The sequence below is a fragment of the Enoplosus armatus genome, chromosome 22 (genome assembly GCF_043641665.1).
Source record: "Enoplosus armatus isolate fEnoArm2 chromosome 22, fEnoArm2.hap1, whole genome shotgun sequence".
Taxonomy (NCBI): Eukaryota; Metazoa; Chordata; class Actinopteri; order Centrarchiformes; family Enoplosidae; genus Enoplosus; species Enoplosus armatus.
In genome coordinates this window covers 17,181,692-17,196,218 of record NC_092201.1, presented here as the reverse complement: position 1 = coordinate 17,196,218, position 14,527 = coordinate 17,181,692, and the positions used below count along the sequence as shown (strand labels likewise).

At 42.0% G+C, this 14,527-nt stretch overlaps 6 non-coding genes across 6 annotated transcripts; all 6 read left to right on the top strand.

Annotated features, from left to right (window-relative positions):
- Positions 1-2,758: 2,758 nt before the first annotated feature.
- trnae-cuc (transfer RNA glutamic acid (anticodon CUC)) lies at positions 2,759-2,830 on the top strand. Its single transcript has one exon. It is a non-coding gene; the product is annotated as a tRNA-Glu (tRNA).
- A 3,613-nt stretch (positions 2,831-6,443) lies between these two features.
- On the top strand, positions 6,444-6,515 carry trnae-cuc (transfer RNA glutamic acid (anticodon CUC)). The gene has a single exon. It is a non-coding gene; the product is annotated as a tRNA-Glu (tRNA).
- Positions 6,516-7,534: 1,019 nt separating this feature from the next.
- On the top strand, positions 7,535-7,606 carry trnae-cuc (transfer RNA glutamic acid (anticodon CUC)). Its single transcript has one exon. It is a non-coding gene; the product is annotated as a tRNA-Glu (tRNA).
- Positions 7,607-8,103: 497 nt separating this feature from the next.
- trnae-cuc (transfer RNA glutamic acid (anticodon CUC)) lies at positions 8,104-8,175 on the top strand. Its single transcript has one exon. It is a non-coding gene; the product is annotated as a tRNA-Glu (tRNA).
- Positions 8,176-9,194: 1,019 nt separating this feature from the next.
- trnae-cuc (transfer RNA glutamic acid (anticodon CUC)) lies at positions 9,195-9,266 on the top strand. The gene has a single exon. It is a non-coding gene; the product is annotated as a tRNA-Glu (tRNA).
- Positions 9,267-9,763: 497 nt separating this feature from the next.
- trnae-cuc (transfer RNA glutamic acid (anticodon CUC)) lies at positions 9,764-9,835 on the top strand. Its single transcript has one exon. It is a non-coding gene; the product is annotated as a tRNA-Glu (tRNA).
- Positions 9,836-14,527: the final 4,692 nt, after the last annotated feature.

The window sequence follows — 14,527 nt, the reverse complement described above, 5'->3', positions numbered from 1 at the left end:
AAGCCAAAGTGTATTATTCCCCATAATTATACTTTAACTGCTTTGCTGAACCTTTGTCAATCATGGCATCATGTGGCAGATATCAGAGCCTGCAGATTGTTTAAATACAACTGAGACGTCGACGTGACATTGCTTTTCCCTGGCGGATGCTTGAATTTGCGCAAACGTGTCATCAGATAGCAGCAGGGAAGCGTAACATGATCGTGACTGGACTAAGTGCCTTGTGACAGTGATAAAGATTATCTCCAGAGCAAGTGGTGCAGATAAACCAGTAGTGAGTGAGTGAGTGAGTGAGTGAGTGAGTGTGTGTGTGTGTGTGTGTGTGGAACCTGCAGCCAGCAGCCTCTCCGCTGACATTTACTGCTGCTCTCCATCACTGCTACAAAAGACCTCCGTGTAACTGAAATACACTTTTATAGTTGGTGCCCATAATGGTGACACAAGCCTGACAAGACGCCCGAGGCAAAGAGGTGTGTACAGCACTGTGGCACGGCTCTTCGCCATTTCTATGGTAACCTTGCTCCAGGGGGTACTGAGTCATAAAATCAGGTCAAGTGTAGCGGTCCTAACGGTTAGTTAAACTCATTTAGCCTGATTAAATGTGAACCATGCTGAATGAAGGCTACAGGAATGGGTAAAAAGCTAAGAGAAGGCAAGGCAAGGATTGGTTTATTTATATAGCACAATTCATACACCTCTGCAATTCAGAACGCTTAACATATGAGCAGATAAAAGAGCTAAAGTTCTTGAAAACAACTTGTAAACCACGTCCGATGACGAAAATCTTTTATGTGGTTAGAAGATAAAGTAAAAAAACGGCCAAAACCTAGAACGTGTATCGTACAAATGTGGTCAAACTGGATAAAAAGTCAGTTTATGTCAGATGGAGAGAAGCTGGTTCATCACTTCCGGCAGCACTGAATACTTTGGATCCATGGCCACACGCTACATGGGCCCCACCTCGGTCTCACCTTTGTGTATAAATTGAGCTGAAAATCAGCTCCCAACCAGCTTTTCTTGAAAGGAATCAGTGGGGCCCACAACTAAGAGGGCTGCGCCTATACTCGCAGAATCTGGAGTTACAGTACATAACTAACGTTCTATTACATGTAGACTTCAGCTATCGCCAGTGGGATGGATAAGGGCGAAGCAGGATGTGGTCCATGCCCCACTGGGTACGTCCGGTAACCGCAAGCACAAACGCATGACCACTTCACGTGAAACAATAACCAGTCCTTATCGCAGCACAACAACCCGTCACAATCCAGTGTGCATAGATGTCACAGAGATAGTACAACACCTGTTATTCACTAAGACGGAGCCTACTGCTTTGAGAAGCGGAGGCGATGGTTACGCGCTGTCCAGCATAGAGCAGAGTAGGAGAGAAAACAACTCGACATGCACCGAAAAGCATGAGGGAGAGCGCACAGTTGAGGCACCCCCAGGTAACAATCACTCTGACAAAACATTCAGAACAGAGTGAGTCATAGAAAAACGATAGAAAGAGCCGGGGGAAGACCAAGAGGCTGCAATGCCAAGGTCTTCCACTGCCATTCCTCTGTGCGAATCCATAGAGAATGAAATTCCTCTGGTGGAATGTGCTGGGATGCTATCCAAGGGATCCATCCCAGAGGTAGAGATATGCCTGTGAAACAGCCTCACACAGCCAGTGTGACAGATGCTGTGCAGACTCTCTGTAGTACACAAATAGACATTGATAATGAGGGAATATAGCAAGACAGCGCACCGGGCCGAGAAGATAAGATGCAGCTTTCTCCTCAGATTTATGAGGGGGGGGGAGCAGACGTATCACCCTCTCCTCAAATCCTGAGGCAAGAGGGAGCCACAGAGAGAGTAGAAACTTCACTGACTCTCTTGGCAGACGTCGGAGCCAAAAAAGCAAAGCTGTTTTGGTAGATAAAAACTTAAATGGGACTTGGTCCAAAGGCTCTGAAGGAGCCCTAAGGATAAATCCAATGGTGGAAGAAATATTCAGATCCTTCACTTAAGTAAAAGTAGCAATACCACACTGTGAAAATACTCTATTGCAAGTAAAGGTTCTGCATTCAAAGCCTTATTTAAGTAAGGTATCCAAAGAAAAAGTACTCATTCTGCAGTAAAATGGTCCCTGTCAATTATCTATGATGTTTCTGGATTAGTATGACCGCTGCATTAATTTGTATATTGCATTTTAATGCTGTAGATATTTAATGCTGAGCTCATTTTACCTACTTTATATACTGTTGGGTATATTCATCTCCAGCAATGCCTCATATTCAATAAGATCATCATATTTAGTGTCGCTGTCCTGTGAGAACCACGTATCTCAAAAACATTCAAATCTTGCAGAGGTTTCTGCAAGTTTGAAATACTCTACTGCAACTGCTGGAAAGGGCCTTCATGTTTTTCAGAAGACTTTCTGATGGTGCAGTGACATAAAAGTTAGATATAACTGGCCCCAGATTTGAACCCTGTGGAACACTTTTTCTATGAAAACTTTCTGAATTCTTCCCTCGAAACTGATAGACATGTGAGAAATGAGCTACTTGAAGCCCATGTTTCTCTTGAGTCGCCCAGAATATTGACCCCATCAGCTTCACAGGAAGCAACCACATTCACAACTCTAGCAAGATACAACTGGCCCCAGATTTGAACCCTATGGAACATTTTTTTCAATCAAAACCTTTTGAAAAGTGAAAGATGTGTAACAAAAGAGCAACTTGAAGCCCGAGTTTCCTCCAAAAATAACAACAGTGGCTCCCTGATGGTCTAGTGGCTAGGATTCGGCGCTCTCACCGCCGCGGCCCGGGTTCGATTCCCGGTCAGGGAAAACCGTTTGAGAACTGAATGCTTCCCTGAAAAGTCAAAGCCATCTAATAAGCAAGCTACGAGAAGCCCAACTCTCTGTGGATTGGTCCAGAGGTTTCTGCAAGTTCGAAATAATAATGTAATGTAATGCTGCAACTGCTGGAAAGGGCCTTCATGTTTTTCAGAAGAGTTTCTGATGGTGCAGTGACAAAAAAGTTAGATACATCTGGCCCCAGATTTGAACCTATCGAATCCTGTCATCGATACTAATACTGCCATGCAACTGGACTCCCCACTCTCCCTTGAAGAAGTATCAAATGCAATTAAAGCTATGCAATCTAACAAAGCCCCTGGCCCTGATGGGTTTCCGATTGAATTTTTCAAAACATTTACTGGTAAATTGGCACCACTACTTTTATCTGTATTCAATGAATCCTTAGAAAGTGGTTCATTACCACCAACTTTGACACAAGCCACTATTGCTCTCCTTCTTAAAAAGGACAAGGATCCAACCTCCTGTAGTTCCTATAGACCATTATCTTTGCTTAATGCTGATGTTAAGGTGTTGGCTAAAGTAATTGCATCGCGTTTAGAGAATGTGCTTCCTTATATTATATCTGAAGAGCAAAATGGTTTTATAAAGGGACGTCAATTGTTTTTTAATACCCGTACACTTTTCAATATAATTTATTCAGAACATTCGACTGAACTTCCTGAACTTGTGATTTCTTTAGATGCTGAAAAGGCATTTGATAGGGTAGAGTGTGAGTACTTGTTTGCAGTTTTGAAGAAATTCGGATTTGGTGATAAATTTATCTCCTGGATTCGTCTCCTTTATTCGTCCCCTAAAGCCAGTGTCCATACTAATGATGTTTATTCTGATTATTTTGCTCTTGGTCGCGGATGTCGCCAAGGTTGTCCTTTGTCTCCTTTGCTCTTCGCCATCGCTATCGAGCCTTTGTCTATTACATTAAGATCTTCCCCCTTATTTAAGGGAATCACCCGTTATGGAGTCGAATATAAATTATCGCTGTATGCGGATGATTTGTTATTGTACATAACTGATCCTACATGCTCTATCCCTGCTGTTTTAAGTATTCTGGAGAACTTCAGCACCTTTTCAGGTTATAAATTAAATCTGGGGAAAAGTGAGTGTTTTCCCATTAATACTGCAGCACGTCATCTTCAACAGTCAGATTTACCTTTTCAATTTAGTCCATCGGGGTTTAAATACCTAGGTATTAACGTGACTCGTTCTTTATCTTGCCTTGCATCAGCTAATTTCACTCCTCTCATCTCAAAGATTAGATTTGATATTCGAAGATGGGGTAATATCTCCCTTTCATTAATCGGCAAGATCAATGTTGTTAAAATGAATATCTTACCAAAACTTCTATTTTTATTTCAGTCAATTCCTCTCTTTCTGCCAAAACACTTTTTTGACTCACTGGACAAGATAATTGGTTCTTTCATTTGGGGAGGGAAGTCACCTAGGGTTCGTAAATCTTTACTGCAAAGATGCAGACTTAGTGGAAGACCCACATCCATAAACTTTGCTACTGGTTAAAATCTCCTGGATCCTCTTGGTGTAAATTGGAACTATCTTCCTTGAAGGGATCTTCTATACCTGCTCTACTTTATTCCTCTCTACCTACAAAACCCTCTCTATATACTGTTAATCAAGTGGTTCTTAACACACTCAAAATCTGGTTTCAATTTAGACGGCACTATAAATTTGTAGCTGCATCTTCTTCGGGTCTTCTAAATAATAACCATGTATTTCCTCCATCACTTTCGGACTCGACATTTTCAGTGTGGCATGACAAGGGTATTACACAATTCAAAGATTTATATGTAGATGGTGTCTTTGATAATTTTGCCGATTTGTCATCTCGCTATGACCTCCCTGTTACTCATCTGTTTCGCTATTTTCAGACTCGCAATTTTGTTACTAAGTGTTTCCCTAATTTCCCCTCTTTACCCCCAGAACACCAGTGGGAATCCATGCTAATATTTATTCCTCATCACAGAGGAATCATTTCAAAGTTGTATGATATTATCTTGGCTTTTAGTACCCATCCAAATGTTAATCTTAAGTATACATGGGAAGGGGAACTGGGAATACAAATACATGAGGAGACCTGGGAACAGGCCATACAGAGGGTACGATCTACCACCTCTTGTACTCGTCTTGGATTTATTCAATTTAAGGTCTTATACAGGGCACATTTCTCTAAGTCTAGACTATCTAAATTGTATCCGGAAGTGGAAGACAAATGTGATAAATGCCATGGCTCTCCTTGTCACCTTAGCCACATGTTTTTTCTTTGTCCTGATCTGAAAGGTTACTGGGCGGGGTATTTTTCTGTTATGTCCACTGTTCTTGGGGTAAATATTCAACCTTGCCCTCTGATTGCTATATTTGGGATTCCTGACCCCTCACTTTCATTTAACTCTACACAAAAGGATATTATAGCTTTCACATCCTTACTAGCAAGACGTTTATTATTGTTGCATTGGAAGTCTGCTAAATATCTATTTCCCGGTGGCTTAAAGACGTCATGTTTTTTTTTAAAACTTGAGAAAATTAAATATACGTTGAGAGGATGTACAGTCAATTTTTTTCACAAATGGCAACCCTTTATTTCCTATTTCACTAATTTAGAGGTACTACCTGATTGAATGTGTGCCTGTTACTGTTGTACATTTTATATTACATGAATAACCAGTAGTATGTGTGTTGGTCGTGATGAACCGAGTGGGGACGTGGGTGGGGAGTTGTTCACTGTTTATTATGTGGCACTCTGTAAATTAATTTAATTATTTTCTTCTACATTTTTATCAGAGTGTTTCTGTTTTGTTTTGTTTTGCATATGTGACTGTGTACATATATGTATGTAAAAAAGAAAAGAAAACGCAATTTGTATTTATGAAATTGAAAGTATTGTATTGTAGCTTTCAATTAAAATATTTGGGAAAAGAAAAAAAGATACAACTGGCCCCAGATTTGAACCCTATGGAACATTTTTTTCTATCAAAACATTTTCAAAAGTGAAAGATGTGTAAAAAAGAGAAACTTGAAGCCCGAGTTTCCTGCAAAAATAACAACAGTGGCTCCCTGATGGTCTCTGTCTCTCTGTGGATTGCACCAGAGATTCCTTATCGTGCAGTGAAAACAATGTTAGATACAACTGGCCCCAGATTTGACCCATGTGGAACACTTTTTCTTCCAAAACTTTCTGAATTCTTCCCTAAAAACTGATAGACGTGACAAATAAGCTACTTGAAGCCCAAGTTTCTCTTGAATGGCCCAGAATATTGACCCCATCAGCTTCACAGGAAGCAACCACATTCACAACTCTAGCAAGACCGTTGTTAAACATTGCCTCAAAATGCATTCAAGTCTTGTAGAGGTTTCTGCAAGTCTTATATAATTTGCTGCAACTGCTGGAAAGGGCCTTCATGTTTCTCAGAAGAATTTCTGATGGTGCAGTGACAAAAAAGTTAGATACAACTGGCCCCAGATTTGAACCCTATGGAACATTTGTTTCTATCAAAACCTTTTGAAAAGTGAAAGACGTGTAACAAAAGAGCAACTTGAAGGCCGAGCTTCCTCCAAAAACAAAAACACTGGCTCCCTGATGGTCTAGTGGCTAGGATTCGGCGCTCTCACCGCCGCGGCCCGGGTTCGATTCCCGGTCAGGGAAAACCGTTTTAGAACTGAATGCTTCCCTGAAAAGTCAAAGACATCTAATAAGCAAGCTACGTGAAGCCCAACTCTCTGTGGATCGGTCCAGAGGTTTCTGCAAGTTTGAAATACATTGCTGCAACTGCTGGAAAGGGCCATCATGTTTTTCAGAAGACTTTCTGATGGTGCAGTGACAAAAAAGTTAGATACAACTGGCCCCAGATTTGAACCCTGTGGAACACTTTTTCTATGAAAACTTTCTGAATTCTTCCCTCGAAACTGATAGACATGTGAGAAATGAGCTACTTGAAGCCCAAGTTTCTCTTGAATGGCCCAGAATATTGACCCCATCAGCTTCACAGGAAGCAACCACATTCACAACTCTAGCAAGATACAACTGGCCCCAGATTTGAACCCTATGGAACATTTTTTTCTATCAAAACCTTTTGAAAAGTGAAAGATGTGTAACAAAACAGCAACTTGAAGCCAGAGTTTCCTCCAAAAATAACAACAGTGGCTCCCTGATGGTCTCTGTCTCTCTGTGGATTGCACCAGAGATTCCTTATCGTGCAGTGAAAACAATGTTAGATACAACTGGCCCCAGATTTGACCCATGTGGAACACTTTTTCTTCCAAAACTTTCTGAATTCTTCCCTAAAAACTGATAGACGTGACAAATAAGCTACTTGAAGCCCAAGTTTCTCTTGAATGGCCCAGAATATTGACCCCATCAGCTTCACAGGAAGCAACCACATTCACAACTCTAGCAAGACCGTTGTTAAACATTGCCTCAAAATGCATTCAAGTCTTGTAGAGGTTTCTGCAAGTCTTATATAATTTGCTGCAACTGCTGGAAAGGGCCTTCATGTTTCTCAGAAGAATTTCTGATGGTGCAGTGACAAAAAAGTTAGATACAACTGGCCCCAGATTTGAACCCTATGGAACATTTGTTTCTATCAAAACCTTTTGAAAAGTGAAAGACGTGTAACAAAAGAGCAACTTGAAGGCCGAGCTTCCTCCAAAAACAAAAACACTGGCTCCCTGATGGTCTAGTGGCTAGGATTCGGCGCTCTCACCGCCGCGGCCCGGGTTCGATTCCCGGTCAGGGAAAACCGTTTTAGCACTGAATGCTTCCCTGAAAAGTCAAAGACATCTAATAAGCAAGCTAAGTGAAGCCCAACTCTCTGTGGATCGGTCCAGAGGTTTCTGCAAGTTTGAAATACATTGCTGCAACTGCTGGAAAGGGCCATCATGTTTTTCAGAAGACTTTCTGATGGTGCAGTGACAAAAAAGTTAGATACAACTGGCCCCAGATTTGAACCCTGTGGAACACTTTTTCTTCGAAAACTTTCTGAATTCTTCCCTAAAAACTGATAGACGTGACAAATAAGCTACTTGAAGCCCAAGTTTCTCTTGAATGGCCCAGAATATTGACCCCATCAGCTTCACAGGAAGCAACCACATTCACAACTCTAGCAAGATACAACTGGCCCCAGATTTGAACCCTATGGAACATTTGTTTCTATCAAAACCTTTTGAAAAGTGAAAGACGTGTAACAAAAGAGCAACTTGAAGGCCGAGCTTCCTCCAAAAACAAAAACACTGGCTCCCTGATGGTCTAGTGGCTAGGATTCGGCGCTCTCACCGCCGCGGCCCGGGTTCGATTCCCGGTCAGGGAAAACCGTTTTAGAACTGAATGCTTCCCTGAAAAGTCAAAGACATCTAATAAGCAAGCTACGTGAAGCCCAACTCTCTGTGGATCGGTCCAGAGGTTTCTGCAAGTTTGAAATACATTGCTGCAACTGCTGGAAAGGGCCATCATGTTTTTCAGAAGACTTTCTGATGGTGCAGTGACAAAAAAGTTAGATACAACTGGCCCCAGATTTGAACCCTGTGGAACACTTTTTCTATGAAAACTTTCTGAATTCTTCCCTCGAAACTGATAGACATGTGAGAAATGAGCTACTTGAAGCCCAAGTTTCTCTTGAATGGCCCAGAATATTGACCCCATCAGCTTCACAGGAAGCAACCACATTCACAACTCTAGCAAGATACAACTGGCCCCAGATTTGAACCCTATGGAACATTTTTTTCTATCAAAACCTTTTGAAAAGTGAAAGATGTGTAACAAAACAGCAACTTGAAGCCAGAGTTTCCTCCAAAAATAACAACAGTGGCTCCCTGATGGTCTCTGTCTCTCTGTGGATTGCACCAGAGATTCCTTATCGTGCAGTGAAAACAATGTTAGATACAACTGGCCCCAGATTTGACCCATGTGGAACACTTTTTCTTCCAAAACTTTCTGAATTCTTCCCTAAAAACTGATAGACGTGACAAATAAGCTACTTGAAGCCCAAGTTTCTCTTGAATGGCCCAGAATATTGACCCCATCAGCTTCACAGGAAGCAACCACATTCACAACTCTAGCAAGACCGTTGTTAAACATTGCCTCAAAATGCATTCAAGTCTTGTAGAGGTTTCTGCAAGTCTTATATAATTTGCTGCAACTGCTGGAAAGGGCCTTCATGTTTCTCAGAAGACTTTCTGATGGTGCAGTGACAAAAAAGTTAGATACAACTGGCCCCAGATTTGAACCCTATGGAACATTTGTTTCTATCAAAACCTTTTGAAAAGTGAAAGACGTGTAACAAAAGAGCAACTTGAAGGCCGAGCTTCCTCCAAAAACAAAAACACTGGCTCCCTGATGGTCTAGTGGCTAGGATTCGGCGCTCTCACCGCCGCGGCCCGGGTTCGATTCCCGGTCAGGGAAAACCGTTTTAGAACTGAATGCTTCCCTGAAAAGTCAAAGACATCTAATAAGCAAGCTAAGTGAAGCCCAACTCTCTGTGGATCGGTCCAGAGGTTTCTGCAAGTTTGAAATACATTGCTGCAACTGCTGGAAAGGGCCATCATGTTTTTCAGAAGACTTTCTGATGGTGCAGTGACAAAAAAGTTAGATACAACTGGCCCCAGATTTGAACCCTGTGGAACACTTTTTCTTCGAAAACTTTCTGAATTCTTCCCTAAAAACTGATAGACGTGACAAATAAGCTACTTGAAGCCCAAGTTTCTCTTGAATGGCCCAGAATATTGACCCCATCAGCTTCACAGGAAGCAACCACATTCACAACTCTAGCAAGATACAACTGGCCCCAGATTTGAACCCTATGGAACATTTGTTTCTATCAAAACCTTTTGAAAAGTGAAAGACGTGTAACAAAAGAGCAACTTGAAGGCCGAGCTTCCTCCAAAAACAAAAACACTGGCTCCCTGATGGTCTAGTGGCTAGGATTCGGCGCTCTCACCGCCGCGGCCCGGGTTCGATTCCCGGTCAGGGAAAACCGTTTTAGAACTGAATGCTTCCCTGAAAAGTCAAAGACATCTAATAAGCAAGCTACGTGAAGCCCAACTCTCTGTGGATCGGTCCAGAGGTTTCTGCAAGTTAGAAATACATTGCTGCAACTGCTGGAAAGGGCCATCATGTTTTTCAGAAGACTTTCTGATGGTGCAGTGACAAAAAAGTTAGATACAACTGGCCCCAGATTTGAACCCTGTGGAACACTTTTTCTATGAAAACTTTCTGAATTCTTCCCTCGAAACTGATAGACATGTGAGAAATGAGCTACTTGAAGCCCAAGTTTCTCTTGAATGGCCCAGAATATTGACCCCATCAGCTTCACAGGAAGCAACCACATTCACAACTCTAGCAAGATACAACTGGCCCCAGATTTGAACCCTATGGAACATTTTTTTCTATCAAAACCTTTTGAAAAGTGAAAGATGTGTAACAAAACAGCAACTTGAAGCCAGAGTTTCCTCCAAAAATAACAACAGTGGCTCCCTGATGGTCTCTGTCTCTCTGTGGATTGCACCAGAGATTCCTTATCGTGCAGTGAAAACAATGTTAGATACAACTGGCCCCAGATTTGACCCATGTGGAACACTTTTTCTTCCAAAACTTTCTGAATTCTTCCCTAAAAACTGATAGACGTGACAAATAAGCTACTTGAAGCCCAAGTTTCTCTTGAATGGCCCAGAATATTGACCCCATCAGCTTCACAGGAAGCAACCACATTCACAACTCTAGCAAGACCGTTGTTAAACATTGCCTCAAAATGCATTCAAGTCTTGTAGAGGTTTCTGCAAGTCTTATATAATTTGCTGCAACTGCTGGAAAGGGCCTTCATGTTTCTCAGAAGACTTTCTGATGGTGCAGTGACAAAAAAGTTAGATACAACTGGCCCCAGATTTGAACCCTATGGAACATTTGTTGTTTCTATCAAAACCTTTTGAAAAGTGAAAGACGTGTAACAAAAGAGCTACTTGAAGCCCGTGTTTCTTTGAAATCAATCGCTTGTTTATTGAAGAGGTCAGATACTGACACAAACAATCAAAATTTCAGAGAGGGTAATCAGTTTTTTTGTACACTCCTCCAACCCTACACCAGTGGTTTTAGCAGATGTGAGGAACCCTGTGTCTTTTTCTCTGACTTGAGCTCTCTCTCCCTCACACACACACACGCACAATACAATTGATTTCCGAGACTGCACTTTACAATACTGCCCTGCTGTGGTAGACAGCTGTCACTACATCTGTTTATTTTCAATGTCAAAGGTCATGGTGAAGGTCCAGATTACAAATGAGCCGAACTGATGTATCCCTGTAGATGATACACCATCTAATTCTATCACAAAAACCTTTTGTCTTGATAAGAGATTAGGTTGACTTCCCTGCTCTATTACATACACACACACAGACATCAAACACACGCATTCCAGGGGCACCCTGTTGGCACATGGGAGACTGCGCCTGGGTTAAAACTTGTGCGTGCTTTGGCTGTGGGCTAACAAGGCGTACCCACCATTTTCCCAGCATACTTTCACACCATTACAGCTTTCATTAAAGACAGAGAGATGCGATGATTCGAGGAGAGTGCAGTCCAGAGAGAGAGAGAGAGACAGAGGGACAGAGGGAGGAGGTGTCTGCAAGCTATTCAAAGTGTGTACGCTGTTTGATTCTCCAGAGTATTTGTCTGCGACAGAGATGGCGGGAGGGATCACGGGTAACAAAGAATCAGGTGAGCACATAATACAAACATGTAGTTAGCAGAGCTCAAGGACAACCAATAACATTGCAAAGCACTTGAATTCACACAACAGTATGATAATAAGCAAGACGCCCAGGAGGCAAATTATAATGAACGCACGGGAGAGAGGTGCTAAAATACAGGAGAATCACGATTCATTGTCTTGGCTGAAAAAACATACCTGTGTGTGGTCCTTTTAGAGCAGCGTTTGCTCCAAAATGGGAAGATCCACTCCACGTATGACACCAAGTTCGCCCCAATTACCTTTTCTAAGGGACTGCAGTACCTTTGCCATCGTTCGGTGTATGTAAGAGCTATTAATTGAAACAATTTATTCGCTTGTTTGTTTGTTTTTTTTGTAGTTTTTTTCTTCTTCATTTGTTTCATGTCTTTGTGAGGCGTGTGTTTTAATCTCTGCAAAGAGAGGACAAAACGATTAACATAAGGTCAACTATCTCAACAGAGAGTGTGAGCAATAATGAAAGTACATACACACACACACACACACACACACACAACATGGCTGAGGTCAAAGGGTCCCCCCAGGCAGCATATATGGCCTCTTGTTTGGGTGAAGTGATTGCACCTGAGGGTGGTGCGTCTTTTCCATCCAGGAGGCCTTGTGCGGTCCTCTCAGGTCTCAGGTGTGATCATGTGACCTCTTGATGGGGACCTCTGACAGTTATACTTATTGTTTGATTATTCTAGATATTTGCTTTATTTAGTATTTGCACATTTTTGCTAGTTGTTTGTTCATTTTATCTCTTTAATTCTGGTTTGTTTCGTATGAATTGGGCAGCACTATAGGCACCTCAAGCTTTACATAGGTAAGCAGGTGAAGGACCTGCATGCTCCTGGGTCCTGGGAGGGTCTGGGTTTTTTTTTTTTTTTTTTTTACCAGAAGAGTCATCTGCAAAGGCTAGCAGCAGGATTAGCAAGTGATTTCCATTCAGACAGGCTTCCAAACCCGGCGGGAGGAATTATATTAACACACAACACTGCAGACCCATTGGCACCCAGTCAACTGTTGTGAGTCGAGCTTGTGAGCAATACAGGTGTTTGATAGACAGACAGAGAGAGAGCGAGCGTCTGTGAACTTGTGCATTTTGCATTAAGGTGATGGGATCTTGTACAGTAATGGTGAGCAGGTCCTCTCCATTGAACTGCAACAGCAGCCACTTGTAAAGTCTGTTTCTGTCTCCCTGTGAAACATGCTTTTCACACACACACACACACACACACACACACACACACACACACACACACACACACCAGTCACTATCTGATGTCTGGTTATCAAAACTGTCAAAGCAGGAAATCAGTCTGAACTTGGATCATACTCTGAAATTCTCTCCCTTACCTTTAGTTGATAAGTTTAAGTGCATGTATTGCGATGATAACATGGCTTTAGTTGAGCACTTTGTACGCTCTACCGTCCACCCAACCTCCTCCTTGCCTCCCTGTTGCTATAACAACATCACACGACTTCCAATTTCTTCCTCTTAGAGAAAACTGTTATTATTTGCGAGGCCACAAGGCACCCAAAAACACAAAGAAATTAATTGGACTTACTTAATCCGCTTATGTCAACAGTGCCCTTCACACAGTTCTCTTTACGATCTCACATCCAAAACGCACTCATGCAACCAAAACACTGGAAGTCCCCCTTCGTTCACTTGCTTATCACCAGGGTCTTGGTGAGACAGATGGCTATTTCCATTTTCATGCAGACCACTGTGTGCAAAAAAGAAAAACCTTTGAACTACTCACCCAGGAAGACTTAAGAAGCTTTCTTGAATTCCCTTGTGCACAGTTGTTCAATAGGCAGCCAGAGCTTTAGTAATAAAAGGGCCACATGTGAGCTCTTCTGTTTTGGATGCCAACGTAGGAGAGAGAGGTATAGCAAGAGGAGGAGGAGGAGGAGGGCCATAATCTCTGATGAGATTCAGGTCACTTTGGTTGACCATGTGGTCAGAGAGAGTACAACCAAACCTCAGCAGGTTCACAGCAGTGTCCATCATCTGGACTACGAAATAAGAATAGGTAAGAAATCCACTCTCATTACAGTATTGTTGTACTGCATATCAATACAGTACACAGTGATTACTGTAGTGCAGAACTGCAAGTGGACCGTGGTACTGTAAACAGAATGTATGTTTCATGTATGCATGTATGAGATTGGGAGCTTTTTTTTTCCTGCCCACAGAGTATTTACAGTGTTTTACTTGTATTTGTATCCCTTGCAGAACACTACACATCCCTTCCTGGACAGAGTACACACTCAGCGATGATTGCTGGTGGTGTGTACGGTGTAAAGTAAAGTTAACATCACCGATTAGCCTGTACCAGATAGTTGTGGCGAGAGAAGTTTCACATGAGAGACCGGGCTAAATGATGGAAAGACACTGTCAGGCTCTACAATCGGCTCTGCTCCCAGTAGACCACGCACACCGGAATGGACGATCCACATATTTCTGAATGTATGGCAAATGGTGCAATATCTACATCTCTCTATGTGCAATACAGTATAATTCCCTTACCTTTCTTTCTTTCGTTCTGTGAGTTTGTAAATCGTAGTTGTTTTTGAGTTTTAGTAGCTTTTTTTTAATAATGGTCTTTATTGTTTTTATTTATTATATCTTGATTTTTCTACTTATGTCTCTTGCTATTGCACTATCCTGTATGCTGCTGTAACAATGCAAATTTCCCCGCTGAAGGATTAATAAAGGATTATCTTATTTTATGAGAATACGTAATTTGGCACAACATTCTAAATTCAAGGATGTTGTAATCCTTAACCTTGACTGTTTAAGACAATTCCACATTTGTAAGGGACAACAGTCAAGAAGCATCTTCAGGGACTTCAGTCCGGAAATTCACCCGTGTCCCTTTAAGGCTCGTGCGACGGCTACGTCCCGTCTCTCCGTTTACACGTCACATGCGGA